Here is a 23,921-nt window from a genome sequence, read left to right as displayed (position 1 = left end):
TATACATGTTCATCACCCTAATCCCCTAATAAAGGTATGACGAAAGGCATAATAAATACTATTATCTTTGTTTTAAAGGCATAGTTAGTAAGAGTTGAAACAATGGATTTTATTTTTTTCAAGAAATTAGGATTAAGTGATTTGCCCAGGGTCACATAGCTATTAAGTATTAAATTTCTGAGGCTAGATTTGAATTGAAATTCTCCTAACTTCAGGGCTGTTGCCTATCCTCTGTACCATCTAACTGCCCAACTTGGAACAGAAATTTTAACCCAGTGTCATAACTTAGAGACACTAGATAGAATATAATTGAGTGCTAAACTTGGATGTATTGAGGGGGGAATACCAAATCTAAATTTTGTCAGAGGCCTGCTGCTACTACTCCTCTTTACCCTGATTTAGTGATTTTAAGATTATAAATTTAGACTAGAAGAAAGGTTAAATGTCTTATGTTCCTTCTATCTCTCCTTCTATCCTCTACTTTGCAAAAAACAAAACAGATTCAAAGAAAGAAATTTACTCAAGATAACCCAGATAGTAAGTAGTGGAACTGGCAAATGAAACCAACACTATTAACCCTAAATAATAATAGCTAGCATTTTTATAGTACATAGCAAAACACTTCCCATGGAATATCTTAGTGCCATATGTACTTCAAAAATGTGTTCTTTCTCAAAATCTGTAAAGGAGCTAGTGTGGGAATTATCCCCATTTACAGATAATGAAACTGAGGATCAGAGAGATTAATTAAGTTGTTGTTCATTGTCATATGATGAGGAAGAATCAGAACTAAGAATTCAATTCAGGTAATCTAACTCTGATTTCTGTGGACCTGTACTTGTCCAGAGCTCTTTCTACATACTTAATTGAAATACTTATATACTGGCTATAAATATGGATGTTGAGAATATAGAGATAAAAATGAAATAGTTCCTGCCAAAGAGCCCAATATAGATACTGGGGAGGGTGCCAGCCATGTTGTTAGCCTGGAAGACTGAAGATTTTGCATTTTCTCCAAGTAGTATCTACATATGTATGCATATACACACAATATATATTTATTTGTATGCATGTCCACAAATGTGTGTGTGTTAGTGTATATGTATGCATTCCCAATGCACTTAAGATATTTTTTCAATGTGAATGAAAATATCATTAGGTGGTAATTTTTACAGAACTATTTTCCAGAGAATTTTGACTGTGTCAATTAAATTGAGCATATGTTATATTTCGTTTAAAGCCAGGTCACTTCTGAAATGCACATGAGGTTTAATCAGTATGTCATAATGCACCTGAAATACTCAGAATTTTTTTTTATTTATAAAACATATACACAGAACAGGAAGCAACCATAATTATACTTGCAATTTTTATTCTTATAATTTTGCCAGAGGCTCAGACACAGGGTAACACAACCCACATCAAAATCTGAATTCATATTTTCCTGACTACAGGTCTTTATTTTAAGTCCAACTATGGTTTCCAAAGTAGGGGACAAATATCCTACTAGACCATAGCATGACCATCTGGGGAATCAATAGAGGATAGAAAGATAGGATATTTTCTATCTTCCCTGTGACTGCAATTGTGGCTTATCTCCAGGCCAACCCATCTTTCCTTTTATTTTATTTTATTTTTTTTTACTTGATACTTCCCTATATTATCTCCCAAAACTAGTGTTCTTTGCTTATATACAACTTCTTTTGGCACATCCTACCCAGTGCTTCTCAGATCAAAGATAGAACTGCTTAGATATCACTCTGTGGACTCAGTACATTGTGGCAATGGTGGGTGAGTAAGAGTTATTTTTTTTTCAGAGTTGAGTAGGCTCAGAAATATTAAGAATAATATTTAATTTATATTATCTTTTTCTCAAACACATTCTTTTTCCCCATTTCAGCATTTATGTTAGTATTTATCTAAAGTACTATCATCCTTCCAATTAACTAGTTTATTATTCTTGGTATAACTTTCCAGTGCATCCCTCCTTCTTTACCATACCTTCCCCTCATACTCAATTAGTCAACAAGTCTTGTCACTTCTACATCTCAGGATTTCTGGCATCCCTTCCTTCCTTTCAAATTAGCCTTTTTTTTTGTTGTTGTTATTGTTGTTGTTCAGTCGTCTTATGAGCTTCCCCTCTGGAGACATCCTAATCGGTGTCCTTGCCTCAAATCTAACCCCACTCAAATCCATTCTTCCTTCAGCAGCCAAATTGGCACTTCTAAAGTACAGAACTACTTTACTGTTCAACCCAATAAACTCCATTGACTCCCTCAACTCTAAAATCAAATATTATTTCTTTATCTTAACCATTTTAACTTTTAAAAATTTTAATAAGTTTTTGTAAGTTTTATAGCATACATAATTGTTAGTATATTTGTGTACTTAACTTACAATATAAGTAATATACATATATTGATGGCATTTGATCAATTTTTTCTCCCATCAATGAATTTAGAGGCCATTATTAATGCTGTCTCTCTAACTTTTATTATACACAAGTTACATCTTTTCCCAAGGGTTCTTAACCATGAATTTTATCTAGCTGTCTGTCTGTCTATCTGTCTCTCCATCCATCCATCCCATCCATCTCATCCATCCATCCATCTATCCATCCATCTATCTGCTTACCTACTTGCCTATTTACCTACCTACCTACCTATCTACCTACTAACTTATCATCCTATTAATCAGTACATGCATATATACATAAATATATTATCCACATACATATATTATCAACAAATATATATGTATATATATATAACCAACATTGTTGATTTCTTTTGTTATCTTATGTATTTTTATCTTAGATATTTTCAATAAATTTTTGAGAGAGTGCACACCAGTTTAGAAAAGAGGAAAAAAAATGGTTAAGAGATTCTTTTAACTTACTTTTAACAATAAACTCTTTGAGGTCAGGTACTCCCTTTTTTTTTTTTTTTTTTTTTTTAGGCCAGTGCTTGATTAATGCATATCAAATTAAGGTGAATTATAAACATACACTCTCCCTTTCTGCATTTCAAAGTACATGGCCATAAAATTTAGTATCTAGCTTGTAGAAAATATACTTAATTAGAAAAAATATAACATATTATACAATTCTAAATTCTTAAATAATTTTTAAAAATTTTGTTTTGAAGGTTAGAATAATTGATATGTTTCTCATCTGTTCAAATAATTTTTTTTTGCCAGTGTCTTAAAGGTATGTGTGTGTGTGTGTGTGTGTGTGTGTGTGTGTGTGTGTTCATGGCTAAAATTAAATAAAATTAATTGTCTAGGGAAGAGAATTTTGGTCTTGGTAGTAAAGCCAGTGTTGTGGGTTGCGGGTTTCATCTTTCCATGGGTGAACTTATAAAAACAAAACAAAACAAATTTAAAATTAAGAAAATTCTGATAAGAGATGTACTTTAATACTGGATCTCTCACTTGCATTTATAGGTAACAGGATGAGAAAAAAGAAACTACATGGTTCAGCACAATTATTTACAATTATGGGGAGGGGGAAACATAGTAAGTGTCTGAAGTAATACTGCTAGTTGGTCAAAATTATTCCTTTGTGAATATGCAGAAGAGAAATAATTCTATGAAGGCACGATTCTGGGTTTTGATAAACAAGGAGTTCATGTGTTCAGCCAAAACCAGACTATTTTGTGAACTAGTTGCATAAAGAAGAAGGAGACACCAAAGGACTTGCAAAAACAGCTTTTGATGAATATAGTGTGAAAATGTTCTTTGGGATAAAATTAACAGTGTATCAATGAAGCTCATATGCACAAGCTGAGTTCCACCTAAGAAATTATAAAATAGGAAGATTTGTATTCTTAGAAATTTTAATGAAGTTGTGATTTCAGTACATTGGGCACTCCCTTTATTGATCATGGTGGGGTTTTCTTGGAGAGTCTTATGCTTTTGCTGTCCTGTGGTGAAGACTTGATAGCCCCAGGTGCAGCTGAGCAATCTCTGATTGACCTGAAGGATTTCTGAGGTGATTTATTTATCTGCATAGGCACTAGGTTTTTTTTTTTTTTTTTTTTTTTTTTTTTGTTGTTGTTGTTGTGTGTTTGTTTGGTTTTTGTTTTGTTTTGCTTTGTTTTGGAAGAATTCTTTTCCTGTTTTCTGTTGATTTCTGGTTGAATTTTTCTGGAGTTTTGTAGTAGATGAAATGACTTGCTGTAATTTTTTTAGTGAGATAATTTTAAAATGAGAAAATATTTGTAAAGCACTTAGTACAGCACCTGACAAATAGTGGATACAACATAAATGTTAGCTATGGTGATACTGCTGAGGTTTCCTTATCATATTCATTTTGAGTTTTTTTTTTCAGAAACTTGCTTTAATTTCTGATATATAGAATAAAATGAGCATTTCTAAATATATATTTGAAATGCTTATATGAGTGTTTGTATACATATACATATGTGCACATATATAATTATTTTATTCAAGTCTCTCAGTTTTTTCCTCTGGGTAAATATAGCATCCATTATGTCATTTATATCTAATATGGTGCTTATAATTAGTAAAATAACATTCCCTTAAAGTCATTCTTAAAACAATGTTGATGTTACTGTATACAATGTTTTCTTGGTTCTCATTTCACTCTTCATTATTTTCAGCAATCTTTCCATAGTTTTTTCCCCCAAAAACCCCAGAGCTTACCATTTCTTATAACACAGTAATATTCCATCATAATCATATAATACAACTTGTTCAGTCATTCCCCAATGGATGAAAATCCCTACAATTTTCCAAGAAAGAAATCAAAACAATTTATAATCATATACAATTTCCCCAAATAATTACTGTTTACAGAAATGCAGATTAAAGCAACCTTGTTATATCATCTTACACCTATCAGATTGGCTAGAAAGATAAAAAGGTAGAGTGACAAATGTTGGAAAAGATGAAGAAAAATTTGGACATTTATTGTTGGTAGAACTGTGAATGGTTCTACTATTTTAGGAGAAATATGGAATTATGCCCCAAAACAATACATTACCTATAGCTTCTGACTCAGCAATGCCATTCTTTGGTCTGTTTCCAAAATTTTGTGCTTGTAAAAATCAGTTCGCTGAAGTAAGAATAAGAAAGTTAGGTTATCTTCCTCAATTTGACCGTCATCTAGATTTAGAAGCCTCATTCTTCCATTATCACCCACTAGCTATGTGTCCTTGGGCTAATCACTGTAGGTCTCAATTTCCTCATTTGTAAAGTTACTGGGAATTGGATTAGTGATTATACAGTTCCCTTCTACTTTGAAATACATGATTTTATGATCCTACATTTTAGATGTGCCTTTTGAGGACAAAGTTATGATTTAATTCTTTTATTCACAACTGCAAAAACAGTAGTTATCTTCAGCAATTGTTTAATAATCCCAAGAAGATTTACCATAGTAGAATAGTAGCAACTTGTCCCAGGAATATTTCTATATTAGCTTCTTTGAAAAATTTGTAAAATATTAAATGCTCTTGTATAGGGCGAGCAAATAGAATAAAGATGACAATACTACCTAAATTAATCTATTTGTTTAGCGCTATACCAATCAGACTCCCAAAAAACTATTTTAATGACCTAGACAAAATAAAAAAGTTCATATGGAAAAACAAAAGATCAAGAATTTCAAGGGAATTAATGAAAAAAAATCAAATGAAGGTGGCTTAGCTGTACCAGATCTAAAATTACATTATAGAGCAGCAGTTACCAAACCATTTGGGATTGGCTAAGGGATAGATTAGTTTATCAATGGAACAGGTTAGGTTCAAAGGACAAAACAGGTCAACAACTATAGCAACCTCGTGTTTGACAAACCCAAAGACCCCAGCTTTTGGGATAAGAACTTATTGTTTGACAAAAATTGCTGGGAAAATTGGAAACTAATATGGCAGAAACTAGGCATTGATCCACACTTAACATCGTACACCAAGATAAGGTTAAAATGGGTTCATGACCTAGGCATAAAGAATGAGATTATAAATAAATTAGAGAAACACAGGATAGTTTACTTCTCAGACCTGTGGAAGAGGAAGGAATTTATGACCAAAGAAGAACTAGAGATCATTACTGATCACAAAATAGAAAAATTTGACTATAACAAACTGAAAAGTTTTTGTACAAACAAAACTAATGCAGACACGATTAGAAGGGAAGCAATAAACTGGGAAAATATTTTTACAGTCAAAGGTTCTGATAAAGGCCTCATTTCCAAAATATATAGAGAATTAACTCTAATTTATAAAAAATCAAGCCATTCTCCAATTGAAAAATGGTCAAAGGATATGAACAGACAATTCTCAGATGAAGAAATTGAAACTATTTCTAGTCATATGAAAAGATGCTCCAAGTCATTATTAATCAGAGAAATGCAAATTAAGACAACTCTAAGATACCACTACACACCTGTCAGACTGGCTAGAATGACAGGGAAAGATAATGCGGAATGTTGGAAGGGATGTGGGAAAACAGGGACACTAATGCATTGTTGGTGGAACTGTGAATACATCCAACCATTCTGGAGAGCAATTTGGAACTATGCTCAAAAAGTTATCAAACTGTGCATACCCTTTGATCCAGCAGTGTTACTACTGGGCTTATATCCCAAAGAGATCTTAAAGAAGGGAAAGGGACCTGTATGTGCACAAATGTTTGTGGCAGCCCTCTTTGTAGTGGCCAGAAACTGGAAACTGAATGGATGCCCATCAATTAGAGAATAGCTGAATAAATTGTGGTATATGAATATTACGGAATATTATTGTTCTGTAAGAAATGACCAACAGGATGATTTCAGAAAGGCCTGGAGAGACTTACACGAACTGATGTTGAGTGAAACGAGCAGGGCCAAGAGATCATTATATACTTCAACAACAATGCTATCAGTCCAATTCTGATGGACTTGGCCATCCTCAGCAATGAGATCAACCAAATCAGTTCCAATGGAGCAGTAATGAACTGAACCAGCTACGCCCAGTGAAAGAATTCTGGGAGATGACCAAAAATCATTACATTGAATTCCCATTCCCTATATTTTTGCCCACCTGCATTTTTGATTTCCTTCACAGGATAATTGTACAATATTTCAGAGTCCGATTCTTTTTGTACAGAAAAATAACAGTTTGGTCATGTATACTTATTGTGTATCTAATTTATATTTTAATATATTTAACATCTACTGGTCATCCTGCCATCTGGGGGAGGGGTGGGGGGAAGGAGGGGAAAAATTGGAACAAGAGGCTTGGCAATTGTCAATGCTGTAAAGTTACCCATACATATAACCTGTAAATAAAAGGCTATTAAATAAAAAAAAAAGAAAAAGAAAAATTTGTAAAGAAGTACATTATTATTATGACTACAACAATAATACATATATCCAAATAATGTTTTAAATGTTTTATGCATTATTTCATTTACTTCATGAAATGAGAGTTTGGTAGATAGCTTATGGGGCCAAGAAAATAATTTGCCTTAATTTTTTTTAACTCAGTAGTTTTCTTGGGTACTTGGAGTTTGAGTTTGCTTATTTGGGAAAAAAAGGATTGTTTCTTCCTTCCTTCCTTCCTTCCTTCCTTCCTTCCTTCCTTCCTTCCTTCCTTCCTTCCTTCCTTCCTTCCTTCCTTTCCTTCGTTCCTTCCTTCCTTCTCCTTCCTTCCTTCTTTCCTTCCTTCCTTCCTTCCTTCCTTCCTTCCTTCCTTCCTTCCTTCTTTTTCTTTTTTTTTTTTTTTTTTTTTTTTTGAGGCAATTGGGGTTAAGTAACTTGCCCAAGGTCACACAACTAGAAAGTGTTAAGTGTGTAAGGCCAAATTTTAATTCAAGTTCTCCTCACTTCAGAGCTGGTGCTCTATCTACCATGCCACCTAGCTGCTCCAAAGGATTATTTCTTAATGGAGAATTTGTTCCATTTTATTTGTTAAGGTTTGTTAAAATTTTAAAGCAGTAGGATAAAATTTATGTTGTAAAAAAAGTGGAGGGTTTATAACACTGGTCAGTGATGCTGTTACCCTTTACCTTATATTTTCAAAACTCCTTTCCACATAGAAACAAAATTTTGAACCAGTTGTCAAGAAATATTGGCCCTCCCCTTCTGATTTTTTTATAGCTCAGAAAAATGTTATTGGAGGGTTTTTTTTGAAGACCTAGTTATTAGAGCTGATGCTCTTCTCTTTTTTCATTCCATCTCCAAAAATATATTATGTCAGAAAAAAATTAAGATTCCTTTACTTTGTGTCTGGTCTCTTTTAATTAGAGCTGTTAAAATAATTTCTCTGATAGCTTCCTTTAATCAAAAGTAAAACATGGGTCCCTTCAACTTTTACCAATTTAGAAATGTTGCTATCAACAAATTTTTTAAAATCTCATTTTACTTTTCACCATACAGGATATTACATGTCAACTTTTAAATACCATTACACATATTTTCAGCCAGACTTGGCTCCACATGACACTTCATCGAAGTGAGAAATGTAAGGCAAGAAAAGACTTATATCCTCTTTGCATACCAAATATACAATTATCTGAATCACTTAGGATGTAAATTAATCCATTGGAGGGTGCAACTGAAAGAGTTGCATTTTATTAAAAAGTTTCACACCATTTATTTGAAAGAAAAGATGATATAGAGAAAGAGAGACATGAATTTTTATAGTATATATATCACCTAAGGGCTCAGATAGCACATATACTTTGGAAATTACACTCTTGAGGCTATAATTTGAAGTCTATCATATCAATGGCATTTCCAGTGAGTGTCAGCTAGGATAAGTGGGCTTACAAAATTAGCGATCTCTCTTGGAATTTCCCTGTAATTGCTTTCTATTGTATCATGCCAGTAGTATTCATAGAGGATGTATTGAGACTGAAGGATCACAGTGTCTTCCCCTTTCACCACAGATAGATGTTAGAAGTTCAATTCTCAGAGCCAAGCATAGATTTACAACAAATCCTGAGATTGCAGTGTAGTGATTGCAGGTGTTACATTTTTACATGAAGTGTTATGTGAAGTCCCTTCTGTCTGCCTCCAAAAGGAAGTTGAGATTCTGTGAAACTTGCTTAATAGAACTGCAGATAGCTTCCCACTGTTGTTATCAGCATCCTCTCTTTAGGAATGAAGATTCACAGATTGAAGTAGGCTTTTTCTGGAATTTGGAGGATGTGGGAGTAGATTGTACACCATCATAAGTGATTTAGTGTATTTATTATTTTGGAATGAGTTGTAAGATCTTTCAAATGTTTTAGAATTAATACATTAAATAATTGCTATATCTCATATTTAATATATTTAAGAAAAAAAAACTATTTCAAATTTCCTTACATGTTTTCTTTGCCTAAGCTCTAAAACATAAGTACAATACTTCTTTCTATAAAAAAGGAAAAGGAAGAGGAAAAGAAGGAAATACATATTTCTAAATAAGAACTTTTTACAAATATCATCTCCTTTGATCCTTAAAACAATGTTGCTGTTACAATAATGAAGTATAGGTGAAGTGGGTACGATAATGAAAATAATGTCTAACTCACAAGGTTGTGAGTTTCAAATAAAGTAATATCTATAAATATCAGCTTAGAACAGTCCTGACCCATAATAAGCACTATATAGACTGAGGCAAACAGAGACTAAAGAATTGGTTTAACTACTAAATTTCTATGGTTGAATTTGAATTCAGGTCTTTTTGATTCCTGGCACAGAGCTCTATTATGCTACCAGCTACTTCAATTTGAATGAAAATTTAAAAGAATTAAGTAAAAGATAATTTTATTTAGGACCACATCTAGAAGGTTTAGTTATCAAAATAAGGGTTTCATCAGAAGGTGGTTCCAGAGAATTTGTGATGATAGCTATATAGTGAGGCTTCAATGTATGTAGAGATACAATGTATATAGTGGAAATATAATAATACTTGGAAATAGGAGACTTGGGTTCTAATATCAACTCTTTTACTTACTAGTGAGGGGAGCTGTGCAAAGTCACTTGCCCCATTTTCCCCTCCAAAACCATCTGGATCCATGGCCAAATATATATCAGAACAGCTGGAGATGACTGAAGCAGAACAGAGCAGGTTAGAGGCAGGTGTGTCAGGAAGCAAGAAATAGTTTAATTTCAGAGAGAGGAAGGCAAGTTTGCAAAATGAAATTCTCATGGGGAAGGGCTTTCTTTCCTGGGGCAGAGGCAGAGCTTATATACATTAAAAAAAAAAAAACTCACTAGGGGGTGGATAAGAACACAATCATCCTTAGGTCTAGAACTAATTCTCATGACAGGCCCATGGCTGCAGGTATTTTAGAGATAATACAATTGTATTTGAGTCCTGTAGCAACAGTTCTTAAGTCTTAAAGGTCATTGAGCCTTGTGATTATTCAAAGAAATACAGAATTAGAGTTAGTGTGATGGAAACAGGAGTATAGTAGCCTCTGGTTTGGTTCCTTTCTCAGTTATGAATTTTGGAACATAGGAATTGTTAGCATGTCAACAGTTCTTGATTTATCACTTTTTGCTGCAGTGTGTTAGCTGTAGCTCTGACTCCCAAGCCACAACTCCTGGAAAATATGGGAATTCAAACAAATCTAGATAGTATAATCATTATACATATAATATCAATTAATATTAGAATCACAAATTCCCTGACAACTTGTTATGTTTGGTCCTGATGGGCAAAGCTAAAAGTAATGAGTAGAAGAGCCAAATTTGGGCTGACAAAAGGGGAAACTCCATGAAAACTAGGTTACTGAAATGGATATCTCACCAGCTAGTGAGCAACTCCTAAATGCAAGTCTTTAACATGAAAACTTGTCAGGTGGGTGGTCAAGAAAATTTCATTTTAGGCATAAGTGGATGTTGCAGTTGATCTCTAAGGTCCTTTCCATCCATAATTTCATGATTCTATAGGAAAGAAAAGTCAGATTTTGAAGCATTCTCAGCATGAAAGGATAAGGTCTCAACTAGACTCCATTTCATATAATTTTAGCATGAAAAAGAACTTTGAGGAATCACCTCACCTATTTCAATTTAAAAAATATTTATTAAATGTCTGTCTTGTGCAGAAAACTGTGCTGTGTCTCATAGAGACAGTGAATTTAAATAATAGCAGGTCCCTGTCCTTTTTGAGTTCATGGTCTAGTAGGAAATTATGACACATGTGCAAACAATTCTAATATTAATTGATATATAGTAAGTGCATAGGAGTTGTATTTGATGAAAATGCTATGAGAAGCTGTGAGAGATTGGAAGTGACAGGGCAAGGTTATTATTGACTCAGAGAACTGAGGAGGAGGTGAATTGCTAGGAATTCAAACAGGACAAGTGTGGTCAAGAAAAAAATAAATCCAGGAATAGTGTTTAAAAAATCCTAGGGAAAAAAAAAAACCTAGGGACAAGAAAGTATGAGACACATAGTAGTGCGTCTGGCTAAAATGTATTGGGCAAACACTATGAAATTTAACTGGAAATGTATAGTGATGACAGATAATCATCTATTTTGAACATTATGGAAATGAATTTGAATGTTATGATTTTAGTAACTTTTGAAGTGTTTTGAGCATATGAAAAACATAAGATAATTTATATATAGTGAAGGTGAATCTTTTTGGAAGGATGGACTGGAGGTGGAGGGAAAATATATAAAGTTCATTGCAGATGGGTAATGATGAGAAAACATAGAAATTAGTGAAGAAAGAAGACAGAAATAAACAAATCAAGCTCCTAAGCATTTATTAAGAATTTATTATGTGTCAGACAATTTTCTAAATTCTGGCAATACAAATAAATGAAGAAAATAGTTTCAACTGTCAATGATCTTATATTGTAATGGGGAAACAGAAAAGATAAATACAAGACAACTTGGAGATAATCAGAAAAAAGAAACTAGCATTAAGAGAGATGAGGAAAACTTGGACAAAGTAGGATTTCATCTGAGATATGAAGGAAACCAGGAAAGATTAGGTAGAAGATGTGAGATTTACTAAAGGGATGGAAGATTTTCAGAAAAGTGTGACCATAAGTATCAGAATACTAGAAATCTTGCCACATAGCAAGCAGTATGTTAAAGGAACTTGTTATGGTCATCTTGGAAAAGAAGATTAATTCAGATATTGTCATCTTCAAATATTAAAGAACTGTCACATGGAAGGATTAGATTTGTTTTGCTTGAGCCCAATACTATAACAAAAAAGCAATGGGTAGAACTTGAAGATGAGAAGTTGAGATTTGATGTTGAAAAAAAGAAACAACTTTCTAATCATTAGAATTGGCAAAAAGTACTTTGATAGCAATAGGAGATAGTGAATGTTCTATAGTCAAAGATTTTCAAACAGAGGTTGGATGACTGTAAAATCATTATCATCATCATTAAATAGTTAATGTTTACATAGGATTATCTTATTTCAGGTACTATGCCAAGTTAGTTACATATACTATTTAATTTGACCCTCTTAAGAGCTCTTGGAAGTAGGTGCTATTATTATCCTCATTTTACAGATAAAGAAACTGAGAGAACAGGGTTAAATGACATGACAAAGGTCACATAGTTAGTAAGTGTCTAAGGCTGAATTTGGATTTAGATCTTAATAACCATAATCTCAGTGAAATCTCTTCCAAAAGTGAGCTACTTTGACAAAGCAATTAAGGAGACATTAGGCACTCTTAAGAGAATAATTTCCATAGATCACTGGGGATAGAATCTGTATTTAAATAGTTTAGGAAGAGAGTAGGTTAACAAACATGTAGAACCATTAGGTATGGCTAATTTTATAAGGTTCTCTGGAAGGGACCAAGGAGATAGTCATTGATAGTTGTTATATTGTGTTCTGGGTACCACATTTAAAAATAAAATTAATATATTGGAAAAGTTTCAGAAGAGATTGATCAGGATTATGAAATATTTGAAAATCATGACATAATAGGATCAGTCAAAGGAACTTTGATTATTTACCCTAGTCAGATATTTTAAGCACAGACATTAAAAGAGAGAAAGGGAGATTATTGAGGTGTCATAGCACAGTAGATCAATGGAGCTGGAATCAGTAAAAGCTGAATTTAAATCTAGCCTTAGACATTTCTTAGCTGTATAGTTCTGGACAAATGACTATTATACTTGGTCTCAGTTTGCTCATCTGTAAAATGGAGATGATTATAGTGTCTGCCTATAAGATTGTTGTGAGAATCAAATGATATACATTTTGGAAAGACTTAGCACAGAGCCTGTACATGATAGACACTTAAGGATTGATTCTTTCTTTTGTATATTTGTAGATAAATAGAGATCACTCTGGGGGGAGAGACTAAAGTTATTAAGGTGGAGAGGTTGATTACTGGAGTGAGGTCCTGAAGGTCCTTTGAAATGGTACCAACAACCTAGGTAGAGGAATAAGCTTTATTAAGGAGTAGGGTTACCTTTACTTTAAAAAAGCAAGGAAGAAGGAAATAATAGATATTGTTCTGAGAAGTTTAGGGAAAGTGGGAGTGGAGTTGAGGGAATTAATGTCAAAGAGAATTCATTTTTCTTAAGGAAGTAAGTAGCTAAATCAACATCATTAAGTGGGGGTGAACAGGGATATGTTTTTTTTTTTTAAGAGAATTATCTTAAAAGATTTTTGCAATTACTAAAGTAAATAAGAAAAAGAGTTGAAATGACTAAGGTAGGAGGATTGCTGAATAAAGTGAAAATCTAACTGAGATTATGTATGATATGTTAAGAAAGAGGAAGGCCATCATCACATTAGGCATACCTCCTGTGGAGGCCTTATAGGGAGTATATGGAGTTGCACAGGATGGAAAGACATGTCTACATGTCTATATGTATCTACAGACATATTGCCTGAGATAAAGTACTAACATTGATAAAACTGCATATCCATTGAAGTATAATATATATAAATATATATAATATGTAAATATATATATATATATATATAGTCAACAATTAATTCTGTTTTCTGACTTTCTCTAGTTCTTATATATGTATATGTTTATATAGGCAACTTTTAATGTGTAATATGAATATTAGCTATTAGTATTTGTTAATAGATCCTGATCTGGAGTAATATAATTTGTTTACTAGGGTTACACAGGTTTTAGAATTAGCTAGTTGGGAACATTTAAAGGTCCAATGAACCTTTTGGCAAGATTATAGGCAAACTATCCCTTTGACATAACAATCTATATTGAAACAACAACAACTAACATTATGGGAGATGAGAAAGTCTTACTGTAGAATTTGGGATTTTAGCTGGGATTTTATTTTGTAAATTTTTTATTTTGCATTTTATTTCATGAAAATTACATGAAAAACCTTTTTAGGCATTTTTTTTTAAATCACATTTTCTCCCTCCCCCTTCATTGTGAAAGCAAGCAATTTGACATAAATTATAGTTGTGTAGTCATGCAAATTGTATTTCCATATTACTCATGTTGTAAAAGGAAACATAGACAACCCCCCAAAAAACCTCTCAAAAATAAAGCAAAAAAAAGTATGTTTAGATCTATATTCAGACTAAACCAATTCTTTTTTTGAGGATGCATAGCATTTTTCATCTTAAGTCCTTCAGAGTTATCTTGGATCATTGTACTGATGAGAATATTAGTTGGGACTTTAAGGAAGCCAAAGAAGTCACGAGGCAGAGATAAAAAATAGGGAGAATTCCAGATTTGGGGACTATTCCATGAAAATACATGTTTAGGAGATAGGCTGCCCTGTACATGAGGAGCAATAAGGAAACTAGTGCCACTGGCCTACGGAGTACCTGGAAGGAAATAATTAGGAAGAGGTCTGGTTACGATCTTATTAAAAGCTTAACAGTGCTTCATAATTGATCTTGAAGGTCAAAGGGAGTCAATGGAATTGATTAAATGAGGAAATGAAATAATCAAACTTGTGTTTAAGCTTGATAGCTGCATGGAGGAGGGACTGGAGAGGAGAGGGACTTGAAGCAGGCAGACCAACCAGTATGCTGCTGCAGTAGTCCAGATTTGAGGGCATGAGGGTCTGCACCAAAATAGTTATGGTGACTGAGAAGTGAAGGGAGCATATTCTTATTATCAGCATTCTAATGCTTGTTAACACGTGTTTTATAAATGAATTTTTTGGTCTCTTTTTATTTTTCAGAAAGGCCAGTTGAGAAGGAGATTCCAATTTTTAGGAGATTCCTTTTTTTTTTGCACTTCATTCTTACTTTTAATTCATATGAGGAAAGTTTTCTTGATACTTAAACTGTTATCTCTCTTGCTCTAATAGAAGCCTCATCCCTCTAGTTATTACTAGAAAGGAAGAAGTTTAAAAGTAGAATTTTCCCTAAAATAAGATTCATTTATCTTCTTATCATGATTTCTCCTTCAAGAGTTGCCCTGTGATATCTTAGCAAAGCATTATTTTGTGGTCTTTCAACATTTGCATTAGTTAGCATTCCATTAGAGATAAATATAGTCTTCACCTCTAGAGTGCACTGAATGAAAAATAGGGTAGATTCTCCTGATGGATCAGGTCAGAGCCTCAATCTTAGTTACCTTCGATACTTTGCTGCATTTATATAGGTTTATTTCAGGTAATGATAAAATACTCTCCTCATAATAGTGGTGTTATTTAAGCCTCTTATTTGCTTAGATAATTACTTTTTACTTTGAATTACAATTGAAAAACATTAATTTGTTGGGATACAAGAACAAAAAATATGACCTACTAATAATCTGACTCATTTGGATTAATCCTTAATAGATGGTTTCATTTTTAAAGACATTTCAAATTTTGGTTGTTGTTTTGAAATTATGGTCCATTACTTCATTTCTTTTGGCAGTTTTCTTCATTCTCTTCCACTAGTTAGCCTCTAACTCTTCTATTGACTCCCCTTTTTGTCACATTCTTTATGCTAAAACATAGAAGACATAAATATAGTTTGCTTACTTGTGGTAGAGTTCTTTCTTTCATTAGTAAAATTCAATACTAATAGAACCCAAGAAACAAGAGGCTCAAATGAGATCCTGAATCTAAATTCTTTGAAAATTGTAAAGAGCTTTATAAATATCAAAGCCAATCTTTATTATTACTAATTATGTGATATTTACTTAATTTCTCTGTGCCTCAGTTTTCTCATCTCCAAAATGAAAGTTAGACTAGATGATCTCCATGGTCTCTTCCAGCTATAAATGCTAAGACATTATGATATAATGATGAATTAATGGATGGTTCTTTATAGCACAAAAGATAACTACGGTCAAGGTCAATCCTTTGAAAACTGTGCAGTAGAAGAACTTTTTCTCAATACTCTTTAAGTCTCCCTTTCTGTTATTCTCACCTCTCTGTCTAGATCTCCTTTCTTCAAACCACATGGATAAATGTTGTTTTCTAGGATTCCTACTCTGGTTCCCCAGACCAGTTCTGCCTCTTTGGTGGTAACCAATAATATAGACTTTCCTGAGCTCTTTCTTCTTCCTCCCCACCAAAAAATAAGTTCATTTACTAGTACATTCTTTTTGGGCTTCCCTCAGTAAATGAATGACTCCATATGACTAATATATTTAACACGATGCATTAATGATTGATTATGTTTTATTCTCTCACCTAACCAAGAAACATTTTAATTTTAAGTGGATCCTTCAATTTTGAATCCAAATGAATGTGTAATAGATGAACTAGTCATTTTATTAGAGTTTCAGATTATACATTCATAGAATCATAGAATGTCAAAATAGGTATGAAACAGTTATCATCTAGTCTGATTCTCTCATTTTGTAAAAGAGGAAACTGATCCCCAGAGAGCATCAAGTGCTTTACTCAAGTTAACAGAATTGGTGAAAATTAAGATTATTACTCCTCATTTATTGTGGTTGTCCTATTGAAAACGACCTTAAAGATCACCCAACCTAACCTGCTCTTTTCTTGCATTGATGGAGCATAAAATGGAGCAAGATAGATTGCTTAAGGCTACACAGATAATTATAAATAGAACAGAGCAAGAGCTAAGAAGTACCTTTGACTCCATTCAGAGGCATATTATTTCACTTAGGAAAAGTTTTTTTCCCCCTAAAATAAAAATGACTTTTGGGTGCCACGTATAATACATAAAATTTCAGAATCCTTATCAGGCTAGTGAAGTAGAAAAATGAAATAAGAAGGCCATTTTACATTGCCATACTACATAGACAACTGCTTGTGCCATCCTTATGGAAGTCTCACTATGACAACAATTCTTCAGGAAGTCAATTATTACAAAGTTATAATCAACCTGAAGTTACTAGTCAGCCTCCGAGGTCAGGGGAAATCTCAATATAGCTAATGTCTTAGATCATCATGAACTACCCATACTAATTAATCTGATACAAGAATTGGCTGTCTTGCCTACCCTGATGGTGAAAGCAGAGAAGTGTCCACTTATGGCATCCTTAGGGAATTATAGTTTCTTTCCTTAATCATTACCTACTACCTCCAATCACTTGATAAAAATCAACATTACCCTAGGCTAGTGGGTTCAAGAAGCTACATATGGCATTAAGTATAGTCTTAGTTCCTGTTGGCATTTTTTTACATGACCAAACCGTTATTTTGCTGTACAAAAAGAATCGGATTCTGAAATATTGTACAATTAGCCTGTGAAGGAAATCCAAAATGCAGGTGGGCAAAAATATGGGAATTGGGAATTCAATGTAATGGTTTTTAGTCATCTCCCAGAATTCTTTTGCTGGGCGTAGCTGGTTCAGTTCATTACTGCTCCATTGGAAATGATTTGGTTGATCTCATTGCTGAGGATGGCCAGGTCCATCAGAATTAGTCATCATATAGTATTGTTGTTGAAGTATATATAATGATCTCTTGGCCCTGCTCGTTTCACTCAGTATCAGTTCGTGTAAGTCTCTCCAGGCCTTTCTGAAATCATCCTGTTGGTCATTTCTTACAGAACAATAATATTCCATAATATTGATATGCCACAATTTATTCAGTCATTCTCCAGTTGATGGGCATCCACTCAGTTTCCAGTTTCTAGCCATTACAAAGAGGGCTGCCTGTTGGCATTTCTTAACTGATTTTCTCTTTTGCAAGAGGATAGGAGTAATATATCAGTAAATGAAAGTGCAATAGAAATATATATAAATAAATCTTAAGAGAAAAATATCTTTTACTAATTTCAAATCATTACTATCATTCATCTAATATTTCAGATCATCAAATTCATCAAATTCTTACCTGAGTCTTCCATACCTGTTTTGTGTGATGACTGCGTATTTTAAAATCAGCTGGAGTCAGGAATTTAGGTTAAGGGAAAATCTTCAATCTTTATTCTCAGTAGAGGTGAAGAAGGATCCGAGGTGAAGGGGGGTTCACGATCTCAATGTGTGCAGGTGAGTCAAGAAACCAGCCAGACCAGAAGCCAGCCAGCAGTCTCTCTCTGCTTCTCTCTGCCCCTCTGCCTCCATCCACCAAAATCATCAATTCCTATACAACACATCAGGACTTGCACAAAGATTGGTTGGGGCCATTCTTTCTCCAAGCATATATATTAATAGAGTATAGTCCAATTACTATTTAGCCTCACGTGCTTGGGACCTCAGTGCATCAACTCGAGCTTCAGCCTATTACAGTTTTGGTCATGCTGTAGCAATGTTGTATCATTTTAATTTTAATTATGACTGCAGCTCTTGGTATCTTTATACATGAATGTCACATGTGGATATATATACATACATGTCTACATATGTGTACATATACATACATATTTTTGTATGTGTATTATGTGTATATTATACAATGAGAAATAAGAAGTAAAAAAAAAAGGAAAAGACCTTTTCTCCGTGGCCTTCCTTATTTTAAGAGTTTGCATAGCTTCTATAGATTATGTACTTGTCTTTATTACCATTTGATAATTTTCCATGTGAAACTGGGTCTCTATCTTTGAAGTTATATACTAGAGTAAGTGATTTTATCCTTTGGGAGAGGAACAGAACAGTAAGAGTTATGAGTATATGAAGGGTGGGATTATATATATTCATTTTTGTGAAATGAAATGTCTAAGAGAAATCCTTTAAGCCTAAGCATCTTTACAGAAGTAAACTGATTAGTACATTATTGATCTGTAGAGCTGTTGAGTCTGGGAGTTCCAGGCAGAGAAGGGAAGCTGAACTGTCACTTCTTTTCAGGTCAGTGAGGCAGCTTGCCTGACAGACTTTAAAATAAAAGTTACCAAATGTACTTCTCTTACTTTTCTTTGGAGGTGGAAGATGATGAGTGGCACTTGGTATATGAAAGCTCAGATTCATACCTTGACTTTCTAGATTCAAAGTCTTTTGTTTATCTGTACCCTCACAGTGAATTAACCTTTATAGCCAGTTAACACAATTAGTTCAAAGCAAGGATTTATACAAAAATAACATCAAATGAGCAATGGTAACAAAACATTCCTTCTGGGGTACACTCTCCCACAATTACATACAGTATCAGTAGACACACATGTAGTATAAACTAACAGATTGATATTTAGGGATTCACAGCTGTGGTACTGCAGGAATTTAATACCTTTCCTTTTGAAATCTTTATGTTGCTCCTCCTAGCTGTAGTATCTTTTTTAGTCATTTCAAGTCGTTCAGCTGGACGACTTAATTCTGTTCCTTTCCATTCCTCAGTTTTTCTTCCCCTTGCTCCTGAAATTTTACCTCTAATCTGGACAACCAAAAACCATGAATGGAAAAATAAAGGTCAATTAAGTCTTCAATCTTTGAACTTGTATTCTCATTTTCAACACAACAGTTTCTGCATCTGCAGATAGTACAAATGTTGTCTAAATCAACCACCAGAGTCCATACCTAGAAGAACCCAGGACACTCACTTCTGAACTTCTCACAACTTTGCATCATTACGTTTATCTCTTCTATTTTCTGACTTGATCCAATAGTAACTCCCAATTTTTTTTAAGGATCCACTCTTTTATTTTTCATTTTATTTTGTTGTTTAATTTATTCATATTTAAGGTCATGAGAGTTATTTTAATCAAGCAAATTCTTCTTTTTTTCTTCCTTTTCAAGTGATTTTCTAGTTTAAAAAATTTCATCTTTTCTGCCTTTTTTTTAAAAAGATTTAGTTCCTTCATTTTCTTCAATTATTTATCATATCTATTCTAGACACCCCTGTGATTTATTTAAATTTATATTATATAAATATATATTCAATTCTTCTTTATTTCCTGTATTCTTCCTTCAATTGAAACTTCTAATACAGACATTTTAAGTTTCATTTTCTAAACAGTTGCTATATAATTGTCCCTTGCCTTCCCTTGCTCTTTGAAATAAAGATTCCTTCAGCTGAGTAAGAGGATATTGCCCCATGATATTAATTTCCCTATGCTCTGGATTATACAGTTTGTTATTTACCTTTTCCCTCCTAATGGTAATTTTCCCTCATTTTGCATTCTCTTGCTCTCCCACTTTTTTCTAATAAATTTAGGCCTCTGCTTGCCTTATCCTTGAGGTAGGATGATTACATGCTTTGAATGGTCCCCATCTACCATTAAAGAATATATTTCTTTTCTCTTGGGAATATTCTTTTTTTTATTCTTAAGGTGAATAATTTATTTATTTAAAAATTTTAATTTTTATTATTTTAATTTTTATTATAGTTTTTTATTGACAAAACATATGCATGCATAATTTTTCAATATTGACCCTTGCAAAATCATTTCCAAATTTTCTCCTCCTTCCCCTCACCCCCTCCCTTAGATGGCAGGTAGTCCACTACATGGTACATATGTTAAGATACATATTAAATATAAAATATGTATACGTATTTATAAAGTTATCTTGCTGCACAAGAAAAATTGGATCTAGAAAGAAAAAAATATTCCTGAAAAGGAAAGCAAAAATGCAAACAAACAATAACAGAAAGAGTGAAAATACTATGTTGTGGTCCACACTAATTCCCATAGTTCTCTCTCTGGGTGTAGATGGCTCTCTTCATTACTGAACAGTTGGAACTGGTTTGAATCATCGCATTGTTGAAGAGAGCCACATCCATCAGAGTTGATCATCATATCCTCTTGTTACTGTGTATAATGAATTTTTGGTTCTGCTCATTTCACTTAGCATCAATTCATGTAAATCTCTCCAGGCCTCTATGAAATCATCCTGTTGGTCACTTCTTACAAAACAATAGTAGGGCATATACTTTAGAGGGACCTTTTTTTTTTTTTACCATAGATAATATTTCCCCTTATTTATTTTCCTGTTTCATTCCCTCCCTACCACTTTGTCTATTCTTTTGTAGACTCTTCCTGATAGACACAGGAATTATTTTCCCTTCTTCATTAATCTTTGCTTTCAATAAAATATATCACATATTCCCCATTGTCTTATGCCCAGCCAACCTCCCTTTTATATTCTCTTTCCTTCTGTAGTCTCACAAAGAAACTTTGATTCAATTACAAGTGAATTATTGTGATATTTAGTCTGTTATTTCAGATGTATTTTTCTACTATCACTTCTCTTTGATTTCTGCTTTAATTCTTGTCTCCTTGTAAACATTTAGAAAGGAATCTCTTAATAATTTCTGTTATTTTGTCTTTGGTTGTTTCATTTGTTTATCTGTTTTGTATTTCTTTTATTTGGGTTGTTTTCAAGGCAAATAGTTTCTTCAGTCTGGTTTTCTTTTGAGGAATTTTTTCACAGCCTCTGGACATCATTCTGGACATCTTAGGTTTTCAGGATATGTCATTAAGATCTTTCACTTTTATTCCATTCTGTTTTGAAGTTTTTGGTGCTTGTTATCTTGTATTATTTGAATTTTCTTTCCTTTTCCTTTCATGATCTTTCTCCCGGTCATGGGCAGAGCTTGTTATCCTGCTATGTGCCTTGGAGTTTGCAATGTAGATTTTTTTTGTTTAGATTTTTTGGCAACTTATTTTTTTTGCAATTGGGAATTTTTTTAATGTTATTTCTTTCATTATGGTGCTCAGGTCTTTTGACTTGTCTCTCTGGGAGATCTATAATTCTTAAATTGTTTCTATTCATCTTGTCATCAAAATCAATATGCCTTTATGAAGATCATTATAAAAAATCAAACACTATATATTGCTTTTGTCTTCTCATCATCCAGATTGTCCTTCACTTCCATGTATTTGCATCTGCAAACAGTTATTTTATACCTTTTGTTTCTCTGGTAAGACCTATTACCATGGATTCTATTTTTATACATCAATTATTTCTATTATAGAATCCATGCATTCTGTATTTATAATTATTATTTTTCTTTTAAATTATTTAGGAAGATTTCTTCTGTAATCTCTTGATCTTTTAGGAATCCACAGGGTCCTCTGCCTCCTTAGATTAATACTTGATTAATTTTCTTTTGCTTTTCATTTGTTTGTAGATATCTAAACTTGCTTTGCTGATATGGAAGCCATGTTCCATTCTGTTAAGCTCTTTCTTTTTAGTTTTACCTGTTTATGCATGCAAATTTTTGAACTGAGCCTTCTTTCTTCTAAGTTCTTTGGTAAATGTCAGGTTCCTTCCCTGATCCCCTCCCCACCATTATAATTCCTATTGCTCACTGTCTTACTTTTTCATTCATGATGATTTCCCAGTGTGCTGCATCTCATAATCATCTTGGGCTCCTTTCATACTGGTCAAACTGATTTCATCAACTTCATTTTCTGTTTCAAAAGACTTTTGGGACAAGATATTAAATTCTTTCTCTCAATCTTATTGAATTGCACTCATAGCTACACATACTAACTTAATGTCCCAGTTACTTCTGTTCCTTAGTTATTTGGTTCAACTCTTTTGTAGTACTGCTAGAAGTTTCTGCTTTTTGGTTTTCTCCAGGCACTGGTAGACGAGAATGGCAGAGTTATATTCTATGGCAAATGGATAAATCTGCTTTGACAATCCCTATTGAATTTGATAAGAAGTTGGGACAGGATGCCGAGTAAGCTTGTCACGGATTGCCAGCATTTCGGCTGCTAGTTCTTTATATTGATACTGTTTAGGATTCTTGGTGTCCTTGAGTATGGAGGCAATTTCTATTTTGGAAATATTTGAAAGGTCCTTACAATTGAAGACAATGTCAAGTCTTCAATCTTGCTGATCACATGACCTGAAAGTAAGCATTCTTTTCCTCTGTCTATTCACATGCTTATTTCTCTTTCAAAAGCATTTGACTTTAACTTAAGGACGTTTCTCTATTTCAAAGGGTGATCTATTTTGATCTCAAGACGGTCCACATAGAAAGGTCATTTTAGTAGATGGATGATAAGGCTGGTAAGGTTATTTTGGTTTAATTAAAGCACCATGAAGCTGAAATAAGGAGACATGAATTTTACTTTTGGTTTTGCCACTAGGTAGATTTATGAATCTGGACAAATGACTCTTCCTCATTACATGGCAAGTTTTTTTTTTTTTAAGCTTATAAAATGAATTAGATTTATTTATGAATTCAATGTTTTCATGAACTTACACTATATAGAATTTGCTGTCTTTTCCAGTTTTATGATTCTATGATCAGATTATCTATTATAATACTATGAATAGATGGCTAAAGCAGTTTTCATTATAAGAGAAGGAAATTTGTCATTTTTCTTTAGGGTTAAATCTATTCTGTGACTAACACAGTGACATAAACTTCATATAATATATATCATATGACATCAATTAATTCAAACCTACATATAATATTCTTTCATGTATGAATAATAAATAATTTCATTAATGTAATTTTATTATATAGATATTGCATTATATTTTATGTATACTTTATATATATATACATATATAATATAAGTTCTTTATTTTGGAGAGTATGAAAAATATTGATAAGATAATATGGGCAAGATGAAGAATCATAGATTTCATATATATTTATTATATCATACGTGTATATACATATATATGTATGTATACACACACACACACACACACACACACACATATATATATATATATATATATACATATATACTTG

Source organism: Sarcophilus harrisii, chromosome 4 (genome assembly GCF_902635505.1).
Source record: "Sarcophilus harrisii chromosome 4, mSarHar1.11, whole genome shotgun sequence".
Classification (NCBI taxonomy): domain Eukaryota; kingdom Metazoa; phylum Chordata; class Mammalia; order Dasyuromorphia; family Dasyuridae; genus Sarcophilus; species Sarcophilus harrisii.
The sequence above is the reverse complement of the archived record's forward strand: the minus strand, read 5'-3'. Positions refer to the sequence as shown.